Raw genomic sequence first — 21,312 nt, 5'->3', positions numbered from 1 at the left:
ACTTATATACACCAATAGTCACATATTCTAGTTTAAAACATATGTAGTTACTCATAAAGACACTATTGAAACAGTCATTCACTCACTAACACAACCATACACACACTCATCCACCCATACAGTCCTGCACACATGCTGTGTTCAACACATACAAACAGTGAGTTACTCATTCATGCACCTATGCACTACGTAATACCCCCCACCGAATCAAGCAGACACTCAGACTGATACTCAAAAAACCAACTAATAACCTATATAGACACCCATGTAGCTACTCACCAACCCATGCAGCCAGTTATACACAAAGTGAGAGACTGATACAGATATTTACATATTTAAACATTACTCACTAAGCCATGTATTCACTATGATACACTTAATCAGTCATTTACACAATCAATTTTTCAAAAACAAATCATCCATTTAGACACTTATATACCCATTTATTCTTCCATCAACCTTGAGATATACATATATAAAACATATTTAATTTTCAGAAAAACAGACATTCACTGGATGATGTCATCAGTGATGTCATTTGAGATGTCATCAGTGATGTCATGAGTGATGTCACTGACCATGTCATGAGTGATGTAATATGTGACGTCATCAGCAGTGCATTGCGGGCGCGCGAGTTATAGTTAGCTGAACTAACTATAACGGGGGAATTTCATTGGTTTTGTATGAGAGAAATGTCCAGCTAACTATAACATGTGTGAAACCTATGGTTTTTTCAGTGAATTTGCAAGGTTTTTTAAATGCTAATTCCTAACTATAGCGTATGTGAAACCTTTGGTTTTTTCAGTGAATATATATATATATATATATATACACACACACATATATATATATATTCACTGAAAAAAACATAGGTTTCAGGGGCGTGATGTCATGAGTGATGTCACTGACCATGTCATGAGTGATGTAATATCTGACGTCATCAGCAGTGCATTGTGGACGCGCGAGTTATAGTTAGCTGAACTAACTATAGCGGGGGAATTTCTATGGTTTTGTACGAGTCAAATGTCCAACTAACTATAACGCCCGAGACCTATGGTTTTTTCAGTGAATTTCTAAGGTTTTTTAAATGCTAATTTCTAACTATAACATGCCTGAAACCTATGGTTTTTTCAGTGAATATATATATATTTATTATATTATGTATACATGTGAAAATGTCTCGGTCCGCCTGTTTGCCTCGGTGGCACAGAAAAAATGGGTGGAACTGACGTCAGCACGCCGACCAGGTCCTCTTAAGGCTCCGATGATGTCATACGGTGTTGCGAGCGGAGCCGTGCTATTATGACGTCCTCGTCGACGAGGGAGAGCTAGGAAAGAATGTCCGTGGAATGCTGGTGCAGGGGATATTCACCTAAGTGTTCAGGCTAGTCCTTTGGGAGCAACTGTTTATGTTGCTACTCCAGAAACCGAAACCAGTGATCCGAGGGCAGAGGCCCTGCAGATGGCACACGAGGTGGGGTGCCCAGTCGTGTGCACCGGCGGGGCAGCGAAGTGACAAGCACCACAACCCACAAAAAAGGTAACGAGGGCACTGAATAACACAGGATCTTCTCTTTGTATCTGGCAGGAACAACAAAGTTAAAATGCCCTAGTACCAAAATGTAGAATTAGTGCTACAACGGTCTTCAAGAGGACCTGCGATGCCGCTTCTGCCTCCCGTACCCTGGATTCTAAAGGAACAGTGGTTCTGCCACCTGTTTGTTTAAACTCAGTGTAAGAACTTTCCAATCTATTTTGTCTCTCTTTTTTTTATAAAAAATATATATTGAGACCAACATTCAATGTTAACTTAAATCCAAACCGAAGAGAAGATTCATTTGATGTATTTTCACAATATGATTTTATGATAAAGTATTTGAAAAATGTGTAATCATGTTTGAATACATATATATACATATACACACACACAGATAAGCCATATATAATAACAATTGAATTAGTGACGTGAGGTGGACATAAAAAATTAACATATATATTTACATATCACATCACATTATATACACGACACATATTCAGAAAAAACCACAATGGACACAGTGTACAGTTCTTTTGAAGAAAATGTCAACCCCGTGAATGTTTTCTACTGTTTTCTAAATTATTCTGGGTGACCATATACACTTGATATTAAAGCGTCGACGTTTCGACCCCTAGGTTTAGTGGCGATATTCTACTCGTCTGTTTGGGGTCTTCTTCAGGACTATATATCTGGTCTGTGTGTGGCCTATTCAGAAAAAATCAAATAGTCGTACTTTAATTTTAGGTAGGGTTTGGATAATAAAATCAATCAAAAACGGAGGGAAAGACCGCAAGTGCCTGCTCACCTTAAAAAGATCCACCCTATTATTTAATCAGCACCGCAACCAATGCTTAATGTGAGAACCAGAAACCTGATGGTGACGTATATCTTCAGGTCAGTCAACAAGAATTAATCTTGGTTATGATTTTCCTGTATTAAACAATGGGATACTAGTTGTTAGTAACCCAATGGTCTTTTAAGGCATTTGTAAATACAGTGATTAGTAATATTAGGGGGATAGAGAGTAAAACACTGACCTCTAGCATGTGCCCCATGAGGTCCACTGGATACATGATTTAAACTTCAAATAAATGCCTGTTGGGGCCAGGCGCCACCACAAAATGACTTGCCAACTTGAACGATAGTATCAGGGGTAAACTAATTCCCTGTAGATGCTTCTATAGATAAAGGAATAAAAAACATATAACAAGAGGTTACACCCCTGTCATAATCTCATATCACTAAAATAGTTCATGATTCCATTTGGCATTACTGCGCTGTCTGAGACAGCGTCATACCTTGTACTTTATGACTTGAAACTGAGAAAATCTGGAAGCTTTCTACTCGCGAGGTCTGTTCAACTAAATAGATAACGCTGCGTCTGCTGAAAACGTCCTCGTGTTGCAGAACGAGCGAACGTAACCTGTCTGCCTTCTTGTGGGGATCGTGTTAAAAGTTCGTTTCGTCAAATCATTCAGGGATTCATTACAAACTATCGGATGAGAACGGGGGCGTGACCTGCCTGCTCTCTAGTGGCCAGTGTTTAAAATATACATATGCCAAGCGTCTAAATACAAACTAGCCGTCATCTGGCATAGAGGTTATCACTGATTCGTCATTTGTGTTTGAAATATAAACAATTGCCTAAAATTGAAGTTTACAAACGGACAGTTCAAAGGCACTGGAATATATCACGGCGTTTACAAAGCCTGAAATGCATCATATAGTTAATTATACATTTTGTTGAAACCAATGTGTATACTCAACTTATATATTTATATATACATAAACAAATCCTGCCAATTGTGCGTGTTCTCACAAAATCGCGAACTAAATAGGCAATGCGTTACATAGGCACAAGTTGTGTATTATCATCATACCGAAAAATAGATCAATATGTGGTGGCACTATTTTACGAATCGTAACTCTTAGCATCTACATATACAACAATGATGTGTTCAAATAACAGATCCCTGTTATAAAATTAATCAAAAAATTAGACAATAGTCATGCATTTGTTTTCAGATATATTGGCAGAACACTGCCAAACATGTAAGAGGATATCCATATATGCCACACACACGTCATGTTAGCAGTCATGTCTTATTAATGCATAGCCTAAGCCAGGGTGAGCAGGGATATCTGCCTGGAAATCTCCTCTTGTTCATTCAAACCCTTATTAACTGAGTTCAGCGAATGAATCCATTTTCATTCGCATAAATTCATAATGGCTGATAAGGAACCACCTCTTGGGTTCGGCATTATTCTCTCTAATACCCACCACTCAATGCTATTAATACTGTGTCCTTCATCAACCACTCAATGCTATTAATACTGTGTCCTTCATCATTAAAATGTTCAACTAAAGGAGCCCCTTGTACCCTGCAACGGATGCGAGAGCAATGTTGTAGGATACGTGTCTTTATCTTTTGCTTAGTCTGTCCTACATACACTTTCTGCCACGGGCATTTAATTACATAAATCACGTCCTGTGTATTACAATTTGTATGATGGTTTAGACTGTATTTTTTGTCTTTATAAGTGAATTCCCTTTGTTCAACAGTAAGTTCACATGCTTTGCACCGTCCACATTTATAGTTTCCTTGGAGCGGTGGTAACATAAGGAGTGAACGAGTATCAGAACTTACTTGGGGTGCAAATGTATCAGTAGATGGGCTCCAGGACAAAAGGAATCATATCAAATGCAGATTAACTGTGACAAACTGGAAGAATGATAGTTTGCCAAATCTAACCTTTTATAACCCTACAATTTCACTTCACAGAATGGGGAGGTTGGACGGCAAAGAGGAATCTGCAATTCAATAGAGTACCAGAAAGAGCATTATCGGAGAAAGAAACCTGATCTTCTGATGAATACTTTTAACTGCGGATTACTAATTTTTTTAACAGGTATCAACAATGCTTGGCAAAAGGTGAAGGGTCTGAGGAGTGGACTTACACTACAAAGTCCTGCAGGACTGAGCGGGTGAAATAACCCTCCCTGCCGAATTGATTGTCGAGACAGTAATGCTTGGTGAAGGTGTTTATGGACACTCATGTAGCAGGCATGGGGATGTCAGGCACTGGAAGACCTCTTACCAACGCCATCATAGCAACATTAGCTATGATTGAATGAGCCCAAAGGCCAACAGGAAGCTCTCTCTGGACAGGGCATAGCATGTCTATATACACAGGATCTAACTGGACATTAGCTTCTGGGTTACCTTTCCTTTCTTAGGACAGGTAAAGCCAATTAAAAGCGGGTAATCCACTGGTGCTCCTTTGTGTGCTCAATGTAAAATAGCTCCTTTTGGGTCATATCAGTGAAGTCTCTCCTCCTCTTTAGTGGGGTGAGGAGGGGTGAAAATGGTATGATTGACTGTTCCATTTGGAACAGCAACACTACCTTAAACAGAAAGGAAGCGCAAGTTCACAGCACCAATTTATCAAGGAAGAAAGTGTTATGTGAAGGCTGCACGGAGAAGATCTGTAGCTCACTGACCCAGCTTGAAATCTGAGAGAGCAACTGTGTGTACGCTTAAAGGGAGTACATATTAAGAACATGAGGACCAAATTAAAGCCCTAATGAGGCCTCATAAATGACACAGAGGGAATATATTCATCAGCCCTTTTAAAAACACACAGATCACAACTGCTGACGTAAATATAAAGGCTGATCAAGCAAATTTAGAAATGCAGAAAGGGATGACCTTTTATGGTGCATACCACAAAGTCTTGCTAAGTCAGAGATATAAACAACAACAAAACATTCCACTATTTGGCTTGAAAAGGGTCAACTTGACAGACTCTGCACCAGGCCACAAACTTCACCCAACAACCAGAATAAATAGATTCAGTAAATGGCAATCTAGCCTTAAGAATAACATCCACTACTCAGTTGGCACCGCTCAGTTTCCATGCATGCAGGTATAGGTTGTGGAGATTCAGTTGAAGAACCCTGCCCAGTTGCTGAGGTATGAGGTCCTCCTGAAGGGGTAGACAGATTGGAGAACAAATGCTCAGGCTTAACACATTGTGTATCACACTCTTGTGAGAAGTTGGCCTGGCATATGCTGTTCCTAGTTATAGGGACACCTTGCACCAGTCAAATTCGACTCTTATTGATGAAGGCAGGGCAGAAGAACATCCCATTTTCGCCTAAGCTTTTCTGGGAGTCCTTTGATCATACCCTTTGAGGTCTTGTTGAACCTTTCAACAAGGCCATTGCATTGTGGGTGGTAAGGGGTGGTGAACTTATAGTTAACCCCACACTCCTTCCACATTGCCTTCAGGTAACTACTCATAAAGTTTGTACCTCTGTCAGACAATACCTCCTTAGGAAACCCCACCCTGGAGAAGACTCCAAGGAGGGCCCTTGCCACCACAGGTGCTGTGATGGTCCTAAGGGGAATAGCTTCTGGGTATCTAGTGGCATGATCCACTACCACTAGAATGAACCTGTGCCCAGATGCTGTTGGTGGGTCCAGGGGACCAACAATGTCAATCCCCACCCGCTCAAAGGGCACCCCCACCACAGGCAATGGTATCAGGGGGCCTTTGTGGATTTACCTGCCTTGCCACTTGCCTGGCAGGTAATGCAAGAGCTGCAAAAGCTCTTACAGTCTTCACTCATCTGGGGCCAATGAAAGTGAGGGACAATTCTGTCCCAAGTCTTATTTTGGCCCAGGTGTCCTGCTAAGGGAATATCATGGGCCAGTGTGAGCAGGAAGCCCCTAAACGTTTGAGGTATGACCAACCTCCTGGCTGCACCAGGCTTGGGGTCTCGACCCTCAGAGTAAAGGAGCCCTTCATCCCAATAAATCTTATGGGTCCCACTGGCATTCCCTGCAGCCTCAGCAGCAGCTTGCTGTCTGAGGGGTTCAAGAGTGGGGCAGCTCTGCTGCTCCAGGCTTAAGTCTGCCCTAGAAGGTCCCCCTGCCCCCAAGAACTCAACCTGATCAGGTTCCAGTTCCTCTGGGGCAGTTCCTTCTTCAGGAGCTAGATCCTCTTCTGCTAAAAGAGTCTCTACAGACTGATCCTGGGGGGAAGGCTCTGCCTTACCCCTGCTACTCCTCCTCTTGGAAGGTCCTTGGTCCATTTTTCCAGGATCCAAGGCCTGTTCAGTTCCTGTCAGCTTGGCTTTTGACCTTGTCAGGGCAAATACATCTGCTGGTATACCCAACATTGCTGCATGGGTACTTAGCTCCACCTCAGCCCATGCTGAGGTCTCCAAATCATTCCCTAGTAAACATTCAACAGGTAGGTCTGCACTCACCACAACTTTCTTGAGGCCAGTTACCCCTCCCCAGGAGAAGTTCACAACAGCTACAGCATGGTCTGTACTAACGTTGCTAGCATTGGTCACTTGGTATTTCTCTAAGTATGATCTGGCTAGGGTCTACAAGGTCCTTAGTCACCATAGTGACACTAGCCCCTGTATCCCTGTAAGCTAGTGACTCCCTTCCATTTATGGTTGGCTGTTGTCTGTATTTGCCCAGACCACTGGGGCTCACAAACAGGGACAGGTCCCCATCACAAACTAGAACAGCCTGAGTAGGAGTTCTGACTAGGCCAGAGTCCTCTCCAGATCCCAGGGTCAACCCTACTATACCCTTGTTCTGAGTACCACCACCTATGGTTGCACTAGGGGAAGCAGCTGCCTTAGGGGCAGGTGGAGTGGTACTTGTGGAGTCTTTGGCCTTGTTACAGACTGAAGTCCAATGGGTCTTCTGCTTACAGAACTTACACCATGGCTTCCTTGGTTGTTTAGCTTTATTAGCTTGGGATTTGTCAGATGCAGATTTTTGGGGGCCTGTTGAAGACTGCTGGTCTTTTCCCTTTTCCCCACCCTTCTCAGAGTTTTTGGCATCTTCCTTTTTAGTTGCACCCCCCAAGGGCTGGACCTTTTGCTTGATCCTGGTTCTGACCCATTTATCTGCCTTCTTTCCCAATTCTTGGGGAGAGGTCAGATCAGAGTCTACCAGGTGCTGATGTAAGAGCTGGTTCTGACAATTATTAAGAATCTGCTCCCTCATTATGAGATTATACAATCCTTGATAATCATTTACCTTGCTGCCAGTTAACCAACCTTCCAGTGCCTTGGTTGCATAATCAACAAAATCTACCCAGTCTTGATTCTGTGCTTTTTGCGTATCTCTGAACTTAAGTCTGTATTGATCAGTGGTTACGCCAAACCCATCTATTAAAGCATCTCTCAAGATATAGTAATCATCAGCATCCTCTTCTCTTACAGAGAGGAGCTTGTCTCTTCCTTTGTCTGCAAAGGAGAGCCACAGGATTGTTGCCCACTGCTCTACTGGGACCCTCTGTACCTTACAGGCCCTCTCAAGAGCAGTTATCCATTTGTGGATGTCATCCCCTGTCTGATAGGGGGGCACAATCTTGTGGAGGTTCCTATTGTCAGGGACTTTCTCTCTAACTCTAGGGGTTTCATTACTGCCACCAGGGGTCTCTAGACCCCACTTTCTTGAAGCTTTCTGAAGCTCCAGGGCTTCCCTGTCCAATGCTAACTGTTCTCTTTTAAGCTGTAGCTTAGCCTGCTCAAATTTGATCAGTCTGCATTTCCTCTCATGGGAGGATTCTCTTCTCTGAGAAGAGGCAGAGGTCCCTTTGGATCTCCCAGAATGGTTGGATCCCACTGAGGGGGATCTGTTCCTTCTTGGATCCACCACTCTCCCTTTAGGGATGGAGAGAGTGCCTCTTGGGCCATCACCTCCATGTTGTGAGTGGTTTGTTTCTTCCAGGTCAGGACTTTCATCCTCTTCCTGGTCCTCATCAGAGTCCTCTACTGGAGGGTCCTCTTCTGATGGATGCCCACCCAACCTGTCTACCCCACCAGACCCTAAAGTCTGCATAAAGTCTGCTATGAGCAGGATTTCCCTGAGACGTTGGGTATTGGCACCTTTGTTTTTCTTGAGTTTCCTGAGGGTGCACATCTCCCTGAGCTCAGCAAAGGAGAGATGATCATACTTGTCTACTGGGACCCTTTGGGGTCCTTCCAGAGCCTTATGGGCACCTGAACCTTCAGACATTTTCTAGTGTAGTGATAGTTGTGTATCTACCTATCTACCTACACTAAGTGTGGCCTACTGAACCCTCTCATGAGTTGTAGTCAAGGTGTGCTAAACCCTCTACACACAACTCTAAGTTCAGTAGAACTTATTGTATTCTAGCTTGAATTTATATGTACCTTTGGTACCAAGTGGCTTTCACTTTAGAAATTCAATCTGTTATCTGGTAAAACAATGGCAAGCTTGAATCCAACCGCTGCACACCAATGTGAGAAGTTGGCCTGGCATATGCTGTTCCTAGTTATAGGGACACCTTGCACCAGTCCAATTCGACTCTTATTGATGATAGGTTTAAGACAACCTTTAAAGAAAGCTATCCTAGTGGTAGCTGTGGAGAGCAGCCTTCAGGCTAAGTCTTGAAGGAGTGTTGAGCTTATTGGTTTACCATAATAACCTCTTGAATAACCAAATGAAAGAGTAGCCCACACAGGTATATATATAAAATATATGTATTTATTCTAGACAGAATCCCACAGTCACTTTCTGTGACTTGTGGCAAAGTTACACTTCAAACAAGCATTTATAAACACAATAAATAGCACAGAAATCAATGGGCCCCAGGGGGGGACCAAACCATATACTAAAATAGTGGTATAAGAACCACGACAATTCTACAGACAATGCCTAGGGCATTCAGGATCGCTTGCCCCTTCAGAATCCATCCACTGTTAAGAGGAAGGGGACCCACGGGAGACGCGTGCAGCACAAGAAATTGCTATCGGGATCGCAATGTTAGTCTATGGAGAATGTTGCGGTTGAATATTTAAAGATAAAAGACACTTCTAGCAGGAGTACAAAGTTAAGGCTTGAGACTTAAGGCTTTGGAGAGCCCACTACCACGGGAGTACCGAAGTACCACTGTTACCTGCCCCAGGGAAGCCGGGTGCATAGGTCAATTCTGGTGTCGGGTCGCGGGCTGATTTTCAATGGAAAAGTAGTCCAAACTGCTGCTAGCCAAAAGCGTCGATGATGTCGTGAAGATCTAAGATGTAGAAAATGTAGAGAAGAACCTGAAAGCAGAGGGGACAGAGTCTGGGTCACGGCACAGTGACCAGGGAGCTCACAGGAAGGAGCTCGTGGATGTCGGGTGCTTCAGGTAGAGATGGGTGCAGCTTGGCTCTGCAGTCACGGGCTCCGGGAGGCTTCAAGGGAGGCCAGCTTCTAGAGGGCGTACTGTCCCACTTCGGATGAGGGTCGCTGCGGTGTTAGTGTCCCGAGGGGATCCACTAAGCCTTGGCAACCGCAACCCACGCAAGATGAACAAAGCAGCTGCTGGTGCAGACCCACGAGGTCTGAGGGTGCTCTCCTTTGGGGAGAGCGTAGAGCAGGCCTGGAGCAACCAGGGAAACTCTCGTGTTCAAAGATAGACCTCCGCTAGGGCCCACAAGTTGAGAGACAAGGGACCGCGGGAGGCGGCAATTTGGAGTGCGTAAAAGGGCACCCACGGGCCACCGGAGGGGACTAGGGCACTGGTCTTTGGCACAATTGCTGCAAAGTGGTTGGCTCGTAAACGGGCCAAAGCACAATTTCCCCACTGGTCAGGGTCGTGTGCTATGCAAGTAGAGGTTGGGGTCTCAGGGTATTAGGGATCTCGGCACCCACGCGGTCCACGGTGCCCAAACTCGTTGAGCACACTCACTGGCCTCTGGGATGCGCTGGAAACCCACCTCAAGGGTTCTGGAAGACGTCGAAGTTCGTGAGAGCAGCGAAGTTCCAACCGGGTCACTTGCAGTGTTTCAGGTGCCTGCCAAGCAGGGGGATAACTACTTTATCCCAAGGGAGATTTCTTCAGTCAGCTGGGCAGCAGCTCGTCGAAGGTCAGTTCTGTAAAGTTCCAAAGTAATCTGAGGCTCTGGGGCCACGTTATTCACCTTTATCCCCAAGATTAGGGGAGTGTCCAGAGTAGTGTCCACCAATGGCTGGTGAGGCGGGAAAGGGTGGCTACACCCTCTCCCCTTTGTGTGTTTCCCGCCTGGGCGAGGGGCAGGATGCCCCTGAACCGGTTCCAAGCGGTGTATGCAGAATTAGGTCTCTGCAGCTGCCTACGTGCAACTCTGAAAGGACATTTGGTGCACCCACCCTGTTCCAATCCACATTATCCTGTCTGGGGAGATGCTAGCACCTCCCTGCCACAGGAGCCCTATTGTCCAGCTGGCGATGCTGGGGTTTTCCCCAGCAACAGCCAGCCAGGGTCGTGTAGGTGGCGGGCAGTAGCCATTTTGTGTAACTTGTGCACTTTTAAATTGGTGTCTAAATTCTACCGCTTTTCCCATATCGCCCTTCTAGCAAGGGGGAATCGTACCCTCATGCCCATGGCTGGACTGGGGGTATGATTCCTACATGTTTGACACCAAACACGATATGGTTCTGTGTAGCCATTCTCAAGTTATTGCGATGACGCGATTCACTTATAATGCGGTTAAGAGTATATGGTATGGCTACACTACAAACAACCCAGTAGCGATTTTACGAAGGTTGCAGAGAGGCCCTACTCAGGTAGGGGTTCCCCCTCACACATACCTCAGCACCCAGCCCTGTAGGATTACCAGGGCCTGCCATAGGGGTGACCTATGAGAGTATATGTGTTGTAATGGTGTGGGATATAGGGTACCTACATCCCTGTAAGGGGTGCTAGCACCAACTTACCCAGACTACAGTAGTGGTCTGGTGGTGTCAGTTTGTATGGCTGTCCCAGGGTGGCACAATAAGTGCTGCAGCCCTGGTAGGCCTACTGAGGGACCCATGCCCTGGGTACCTAGGGTACCACCTACAAGGGACTGGCAGGGCACCCTCAGCATCCAATTGGTTGGTACCTAGGGTACTCACATCGTTTAACAGAGGAAGCAGATAGGCTGGGGTCCTGGATAGCAGGGCCACAGCCTGGCTAAAGTCATAAAAACAGTCAAAACATCAGCAAAAAGTTGGGGGCAACTATGCAGTCGATGCCACTCTCCTACAACTCTCCTGACCCGATTCCGTGCTATCAGGATAATCTGAGCCTGGCATTTCCTTATCTTCTTTAGAACTCGGGCCTAGAGAGGCAGAGGTCCGTAAGCAATACAGGAGAGTGGAGTCCCACTGCACGTGGAATGCGTCTCCCAGGTTACCTCTTGGTGGAAACTCCAGTGCACAATAATTGTGACATTGTGCATTCTAGGCGGCAGCAAAAAGATCCAGCCAAGGCATGCCCTACCGTGTGAAAGCTTTTAGCCACTTCCACATGAAGATGACATTCTTCATGCTCTGCTAGCTGGCTTCTGCTGAGCTTGTCCTTCCTGGTATTCAGCAAGCCTGCCAAATGAGTGGTTAATTCTTTGAAAATCTAGCCACCTCCAAAGATGCAGCACCTCCTAGCACAGGATCCCTACACTGCCTTGTTTGTTGAAATACCACATGACAGTTATGTTGCCCATTAAGGGGTCAATTACGATGTTGTTCAGAAGGGCTCTGAATCAGATTCGGAAGACTTGTTTCCAACCCAATCGGAAACCTTTCCGAACATGCAATTACGATGTTCAGACTTTCCGAATCGTTTCCAAATCCAAACCGAACAGCATTCGAAAAGTCTGTGTCATTCGGAGCCGGATCGTGTGTGTCCTCAGGCCGCATTTACGAACGACTGGGAAGCTTTCTGAACGAGCAATTACGATGACATATTCGAACAGCCCTTCGGAATCGGTTGTCCCGCCTCGGATTGGCTGTCGGAAGCTGATTTTGGGGGCCCATAGCAGGCCCCCCCTTACCCAGGGCCTTACGAATCGGTGCCTTTGGGGTACCCAAGGGACCCCCCCTTTTCAACCATGCACAGTGTGGCAGGCACCAAGGTGTTCCCTGCACAGGGTGAACGATTTTCCCCAGCTACCCCTTTTTTCAATGTGAGCCTGCGTATTCGGTCGGAACACAGGCTCTCACTGGAGTCAATGGGATTCAGATTGAATCCCATCCTAATGCATCGTTAATCAGACGGTCGGACTCCCCTGCTTTCCAACCGACATCGTAATCGACCCCTAAGTCATGAATCGGCTTCCCTTTGTCAACTGAACAGTGCACATTTCCAGAAGCTTCTTGTGGAGCTTCTGCTCTGCCAGGGACCAAAAGCACTTGATCTCCATCTCACCCTGGTGACTCCACCTCAGAGAAAATGTATCAATCACTATTGTGAGCACTGGGCAGGATAGAGAGAATGGCTTAGACACAGAACAGGCAGGCATTCTTCAGCCACCCCAGCAGGTCTTTGGTCGCATCTTTTGAAATGCAGATGTTGTCTGAAAAGCAACACCAATGCTTTGCCCAACTGCATGTGGTGGTTCTCCTGCAAGGCCTATATGTGCCAAAGGGCATCTGGATTTAGCAGGATGCACAAATCTAAGAAGCCTCAGAACCATCTGTGCCAGAATCCTGGAGAGAGCCTGAAAGATCTGGATTACACTCTGGATATCCAGGACTCACTACAAAGGTGAAAAGTCCTTGACCACCACCTTGACCAGGATGGCCTGTATGAACTGAATTCTCTGCATAGACTTTCAGTGGATTTTGTATCTTTATGGGAAATTCCAGCAATGACTGTAGGTGATCCATGACTGACTTCGAAGAGCCTGCCTTCAGCAGGCAGTCCTGACCTGCGAAGATGGGTTGAAACCGCCACCAAACACCTTTGTAAACAGCAGAGGAGCTGATGCGAGTTGGAAGGCTAGGATGTTAAACTGAAAGTGTTCCAACCTGTAGTGATCACTCCAGGCAGGTAGATGTGGTTCATGAAGATGTATTCAAGTTGGTTACAAGAACAGTAATACAGCAGTAATTCAGCCCCACCAGGAGCAACCAGCAAGGCACCCAGCCCTTCTCCAACTGTTGATTTCATACAACAACATTCTATGTTACATCATCTCTAGAGGGTTCCACTGGTGGAGCAGTGGCTAACATGAAAGGCACAATAACCAAGATACTACATATCCCCCTTTCTTCCAGAAGGGAAACAGAAAAGAGAAATATAGAATGAGATGTAGAAGCTAGAAGAAAGAAAAAGAGAGGAGAGTACTCGAGAAAAACAAATCAGAGGTAGAGAGAAAGAAAGCAACCAAAAATCTTAAAGAAACAGATAAACATAACCTGGTTCCCATCCTCCTTTCTGTAAATGAGAAAAAAAAATAAAGAAAAGAAAGTGAAACCATCAATGAGTACTCTCTGTACACCAACTGGCCAGGTAAACATGCAAGAGAGCAATCCATATCAGACGAATAGAAGATGACAGTGAAGAAGAGAAATACATTATATAACTCATACTTCTCCATAATATAATAAACATTTGAGTTAAAACAAAATAGAAAAGTACTGGGCTACAGTGTTGATAATGAAAAAGAAAACAGAGTAGAGAGACAAAAACGCCCAGACTAACGTGAACCAATGCACTATAGTTAATGGACAAGAACCAAACTATAAACCCATGTGGGTAACAATAAGAGCGTGCAGAGGCAACCACAAGAGGGGTCTATACATTGCACTAATTAGTGAATGTATAAGACCTTGAAATATACCTAAACTGGAGGTCTATAAATATGCACAAAGAAAAAGGGAAAAACCCCAAAACACACCTCGTGGAGAGGTCAAGAAATGTGCATGTATGTGTGGGACAACAGTGTGCACTGAAACAAAAGAGTCATACCTCGTGGAGAGGTCAATGTTGTGCACTAGAGTAGTGGGAATACAACCCATGTGAAACACCCCGTGAAGAGGTAAAAACATTGTGCACTGTAGTCAAAGTTGTGCACTAGAGTAGCGGGAATACAACCCACGTGAAACACCCCGTGTAGAGGTGAAAACAATGTGCACTATATTAAAAGACACATACCTCGTGGAGAGGTCAATGTTGTTCACAAGTGTTGAGGGAATACAACCCATGTGAAACACCTTGTGAAGAGGTAAAAGCATTGCGCACTGTAACAAATGGGCAAGAACCCATAAACAAAACCTTAGACACTCTATGTAGAGTAAAGATGTACACGTAACCCAGGACTGAAACCTAGACATTGTGCACTGTGTGAATAAAGGTAAAATTATTGTTCACTGTACAAAAGGGACGACACCCATGGAACACACCCCGTGTGGAGGTAAGAACGTTGTGCACAGATCAGGAAACTAAGCACCTGTAAAGAAAACAAAAGTTAAGCTGTAAACCTAACATATACAAAGAATTTTGTGGACCAATATCATTGTTAATGAACATGCCTATCCCATGACAAACGTGGTCAAAACCATTTTGAAAACAAAATGCAGTCTTTCAAAACGCATAAAGTAACAGATCCCATGCGTGGTCAGAGACGAACTGTAGATGGAATGAAAAGTCTCGAAACCAATTTGCCCACTAAATGGCAGCGTAACTCTGGCATAGAATATAGAAGAATTAAAACTGCGCAGAAACAAAATCTCACCCCACAGTTCAATATAGATGTTGCACTTGAGCAAATAACGATAAAATAAGTAACTGTCCAAGTCGTCCATGTCGTAACGTCACAGTCGCTCATTCCCATTGGTTCATGTTTGAAATAAACAACTTTATTGCTCAGTCTGGAATGTGGTTGGCAGAAAAAAACATGGTTAAGATCTTCAATGATGCACACTGGTGTTGGGAGAAACCCAGAATGGCGGCACGCCGTGTCATGCTGTGCAGGGTGGCTTACGGCAAGAGCAGGCTCCGACAATTGCTGATGAGCCGTGATGACGCAGGGAAGGATCAGCACAGATAGGAAAACCTTGGATGGAAGGCGCAGCCACAGGGGATCCGCGCGACTACGGCTCGAGGTGAGGACGTGGCTCGTCCCGTATTCAAATGTCGCGAACAACAGTAAAAGTGCTTGAGAAAATGGCATTTCTCTTGAAAAATGCAGGCAAAATTAAAAATGAAACTAACCTCCAATAGGTGGCGGTGACTGTCTGCTCACGCTGTCGTCGGTGCGGGTCAGTCGAAACTGCTTGTAAAGTTCGCAGGGCTTTTAAATTAAATGCCTGAAGCTGGGGCAGACGTTAAGAAGAGGGAGGCAGCGTAGAAGAAGATAGAGGACCCAAATCCTTGCAGGTTACAAACACTGCGTGTCACTAGTGAGGGATGAGCAAGCCGAAGCGGCATGCAGGGGCAGAAAGAAAGACACGTTGCTCCGAGGGAGTAGTCAGCCGGGAAGCAAACAGTAGAGAGGCATTACATGCCTGAAAAGTGTAGCCGGGTACTCGCTAGCCTGTAGAATGGAGAAGACATCAGGATGGCAGGCAAGGGGTATCTTCAATGGCAGCTGAGGCAGGCAGTGGACAAGGAAATGAAACTGCCCAGGCACTACCCAAGCAGATGCTTTTAAGACAGCTGAGGTAGGCAGTAGAAACTGATTTCATGAGGCGCTGTAGCAACAGCATGCAGTACTTTGATCTGCGGTTGAAATCCAGTTAGAGTAGATGCAGCTATAGAACAGCCTTGAGTTGTAGCTTGAAACAGACGCTGTAGGGACAGCAAGAACAGACCTTTTGAGATGCTGTGGGAACAGCAGACCGAAACTTGAGCTGCTTAGAGATTGGAACAGGCACTTTTGCGTTGAGGGCGACCGATGTAGAGGTCACTGGTGGGGCTGGTGTGTGCCAGATGATGAATAGATGCAGCTGTTGTTTCAGGAGATGCTTGAGGTTGAGAGTAGGTACTCCAGACTTGAAGTTGAAGGCCTAAGAGGTAGCAGACGCAGATTCTTTGGTTCAACTCTTCGCCATAAAATTGTAGTGATCACTCCAGGCAGGTAGATGTGGTTCATGAAGATTTATTCAAGTTGGTTACAAGATCAGTAATACAGCAGTAATTCAGCCCCACCAGGAGCAACCAGCAAGGCGCTGAGCTCTTCTCCAACTGTTGATTTCATACACCAACATTCTATGTTACATCATCTCTAGAGGGTTCCACTGGTGAAGCAGTGGATAACATGAAAGGCACAATAACCAAGATACTACACAACCCTACCACAAAACGAAGGAAGCGCCTGTGGGACTGCAGGACGGCTACAAAACATGCATGCCCTGTAAACCCAACCACAATTTCTAGTCGCCTGTAGCCAGGAAAAAAAAACGTGGGTCACTGTCATTCTGTAAGTTTAAATATAGGCCAGCATCAGTGTGATGAGGGGGGAGTAATTATCTACCTCCTCATCGTCATACTCATCATGCAGAACATTGTGACTTCCTTGAATGGTATCAGAATCCAAATGAACTAAGCTTCCAGCCTACCATTGTACAGCGATTGAGGAAGAGGCTGAAGATCATCCACAGTTGAGGGATGGCGAGAGATTACCTCGGCTCTGGATCAGAAATAGGTGTCAGAACATGTGTGGGTACTATTGGAGTAGGATCTAGCATTGAGGTTTCAGGAAACAACAAAGCCTATGGGGGTAATGCTAAAAAAGGTGTAATGAGATTAGTGGACACGGGGCAGACCCACCGGGCAAACTCCGAATGCAGCTCAGTCTGCAATAAAGATGCTCCTGAGGGACTTGGCATTGATATTAAAAGTTACACCAAGGCCTCCTTAATGGTCTCTATCTGCTGTGATGTTGACTATTGCCAGAAAACCTAGGAGGGTGCCAGGAACTTTCTGGGAAGAGGCTATCAGTCAGCTGATTGAATCTGTGTCAGGTCCATGGAGTACCAACTGTAAAGGTCCTCCCTGGAGCAGGAGTGGCCAAACAACGATGAGTCCCACTTGGACTTCCTAAACTTAAGGCAAGACTTGTGTTTTGACTTTGTCCTTGACTTAAATGAGGACCTGACTTGCAATAGGACAAGAGCCTAAAGCAGAAGCAGGCCCATGACAAGCAGAGGGAATGGGTCGGGTGAAGCGTGATCTGTCCACTTTGGGAGTTCAGTGACTTACATCTTCATATCCCACTCCCTAATGTCCTTCAGATGCATCAGCAAACATCTGTTAAAGAATTTGAGTCATGCCTATACCTTAGACCCCACAGGCAGACATCGCAAGAATCATCCGTGACCAGCAACTGCTTTTTGCATTCGTGGCACAGTTTAATGCCTCTGGACTTCGGGGGGAGACATTTCCCTAGCAAACAGTTTGAAAAAAACAAATATAGAGCCTGTGAAACACTAATAGATGTTTGAAAGGTGAGCTCCAGATCTGAGACAAAAGTTGCATTAAGAAAGATACTGACATCAGCATGCATGGAGTCCAATATCTGCAACTACCAGCATACAGATCCAGCCTGGCATCCTGTGAAATTCAAGAGGTAAGTAATCTGTGGTTACAGGGAACATCAGAAATTTGTCCTGTCCAGGGATATTTTGAGACTCATGGTACCCTGACACCCACTATGGCACCTTGAGGCCACAGTAAGTGTCTCGGTACCACATACCTAAAAAAGGATCTATGAAAATAATTTTTATTTAAATCTAAGGGGGACCATTTTGAGGTCCACCAACTATGGCCTCGAGGTATGGGTGTGTTAACCCTGTCCCCTTATAAAGATCCAAAAGGGACAACGGAGAAAAAAGGATTTTGTCCAATCTGATCCTTTTTTTTATGGTTTGAATTAGTGAATCTGCATTGGCTAAGGGAGAAAAAGCTCTCTTGTCCACTATTATTATTTTATTTCATTTTTTGAAATTTTCAAGTGCGAACAACAAGAACACATATCCATCCTTTGTTACATAGTATAGAATACATAGCAGCATTGCATGACAACTGTAGCAGATTCAAGTATAGTCCAGCAAATCACAGTGAAATAGCAAATCATACATCAAAGGCAGGAGGGCATTTAGATATATTATTTTGCAGGTGGGTGGGTTAACACATAAGCAGTGTCGCGAGGCCTGGAGGCTTGTGCCAACTCCTCCCCATAGCACACCAATTGATCACGACAGTATGCAACATCTTTAAGCCATTGTGTCATCCGTGGCGCAGGTGTAACATCCCAGTGAATTGAAACCCTACGTCTCGCCGACAGCAACCCCATTGCCGCCAGCCTACGATTACAGGATTTAAGCTTAAGTACATTTCCCAGGAGGCATAGTGTCATATCGCAGGCCACACTCTCATCAATCATTTCCCCCAGAGCCTTCGTAACTTTATCCTAGAAGTCCGACACCTTCAGACAGCTCCAGGCAAGGTGACAGAAGTCAGCACTATCCGCCCCACAGCGCCGACAGCAGGAAGAGTCCCTGAGCCCATATTTATGGAGCTGCACCAGCGTATAATACATTTGATGGAGATACCTATAATGGATTAATCGCAAGTTTCCATTTGATGCATATTGACCCGGTAGCCTACAACATGACTCCCACTCCTCCTCTGTCAGTGGCTGTGCTAATACACCATTCCATCATCCCATTGGCCCCAGAGCAATAGTCTTCTCATCAGTCTGTGAGGCGTTGTACAACCTGGTAATTAATTTGGTCCGAAGCTTCGAAGTGTAAAGGATTTGTAACGCAGCCAGAGTGGGAGGTTCGTCAGGAAACCCAGGGTACCACGCCCGAACCGCAGCTCTCAAGCGACTGTATACAAACGTCACCATAGTAGACTTGGATTCTTCCCCCACAAATGTCTGAAGGTCAATAAATTTGCCAGCAGGATAAACATCACCCATAGTGTATATTCCTGCTCTGTGCAAAACTGAGAGTGAACCCGGCTCACTAGATACTGATATTCCCTCATGGTGCAAAAGTGGCATGGACGGTGCATACAATGGCAATCTCGCAGCACGCTTCCCAAGTTCTTTCCAAGTATGTGTGGTGCACTGTACCATATCTATTTCGCCTTTTTCGAACACCGTACTGCTGTTCACGATCATCGCCTTCAACGGTACTGGTCGCACCGCTCCAGCCTCAACCGCTACATGTGGTGTATATGGCGGTGCAGCCTGCCAATAAAAGGCGTACTGCGCTTGGGCACACAGGTAATATAAATGCATATCAGGCACACAAAAGCCTCCTATTTCATAAGGTCTTGTCAGAACCTCCCATCGAACACGCGTTTTTTTCCCTCCCCAGACCAGCGTAGTCAATAAGCCTTGGAGGGTGGTAAAGAAATGCGACTTCAAAATAATGGGTATGGTGGTAAATAGATATAAAAATGTAGGTAAAACTATCATTTTAATTAGTGCCACACGGTCCGCAAACGTCAATTGAAGACGTATCCATCGAGAGATCTGCTCCTCAAGTCGGGTGATTGCCGTGCCATAATTTTTGCTAAGAACGCATTGCAGATCCCTGTGCACCCACACTCCCAAATATTTAACAGGGTCGTCACCCCACATCAAAGGAAATCCTAGCTCAAACCGCTTTGTGGATGTCGTCAGAGAGAGCACCACTGATTTATTACAATTGATCCCTAAACCGGAGTGCCTTATATATTGCCTAATGAGCTGTTCCAGTTATACTGCTGGTTCACCCACATATAAAACCATGTCATCGGCGTTCATGGAAACTGCCAATGGCCTTTGATGAAAATGCAACGCGGCCTTGACGTGACGTTGCCGCAGTATACAAGCCAAGGGCTCCAGCACTATCACAAAAAGAATAGGCGACAGTGGACAACCCTGTCTTGTTCCCCGCCGAATTGGAAACTGTTCGGAAGTCCTACCATTCACTCGCACTCGGGCCACAGGGTTGTCATACAATAACTTAATCCAGTTAGTGTAAATGTACAGCACGCCCATACGATGCAAAACCGCTATCATATACCGCCATGAGATGGAATCAAATGCCTTTGCGGCGTCCAAGAAGACCGCCGCAGCAGGTAATGTGGGTTCCAGTAGATGTAAACCTGCAAATAATGTTCGCAAGTTATGGGCTGTGGATCGCGCTGGGACAAACCCCGATTGGTCCGGTAGCACCATGACAGGCAACAATAGCTGCAACCTCGTGGCTAGTACCTTTGCAAGTATTTTAACGTCTGTATTCATTAATGACAGCGGTCGATAGGACTCACACCTGTCAGATTCTTTCCCAGGTTTCAATAAGTTTACAATCAGTGCCTCGCGCAGCGTATCTGTCTTTTGCTCATAGGCATCCTCAAACATAGCATGCAATTGTGGCACCAGAAGATCAATATGTTCCTTATAGAACTCCGCGGGGAGCCCATCCGTGCCTGTAGCTTTACCATTGGGCAAAGCAAGGATCGCATCATGGAGTTCATCAGGCGTTATAGGGTGCATTAAAAAGTCTTGTTGTCGTTTTGGCAACCACACCAGGGCAATATCTTCCAGATATTGTGCTATTTCATCTTCGTCTGCCGTCTGTCTAGCTGTGTACATATCAGTGTAGTACTGTACAAAGGCAGTAAGGATGCTCGCACTGTCACAATGCCTAGCATCCCCATCCGCAATAGCGTGTACCATACTACTCTTTGCCCAAGAACCTGTGAGTTTGTTTGCTAGAGCCCTACCCGGCCTCCCGCCCTCACCATAATATCTGGCCTCCCATCGAGGCGACAAGTGTTTGATCTCCGAGTCCGCTAAGTCATTATATTCAGTTACTTTAGACCGAATGGTCGCCAAGGGCTGGTTGTCAAATGTCGCTTCATATTGACTTTCTAGTTCTATCAGGTCTTGTTCTAAGCGCTTCATAGATTCCCACAGCGATTTGAGTACCCCTGCATGCAATCCTATACACACACCTCGGATTGTAACTTTAAACGCTTCCCATACCGTA

This window comes from Triturus cristatus, chromosome 1_1, assembly GCF_964204655.1.
Source record: "Triturus cristatus chromosome 1_1, aTriCri1.1, whole genome shotgun sequence".
Lineage (NCBI taxonomy): Eukaryota > Metazoa > Chordata > Amphibia > Caudata > Salamandridae > Triturus > Triturus cristatus.
This window is presented reverse-complemented; position numbering follows the sequence as displayed.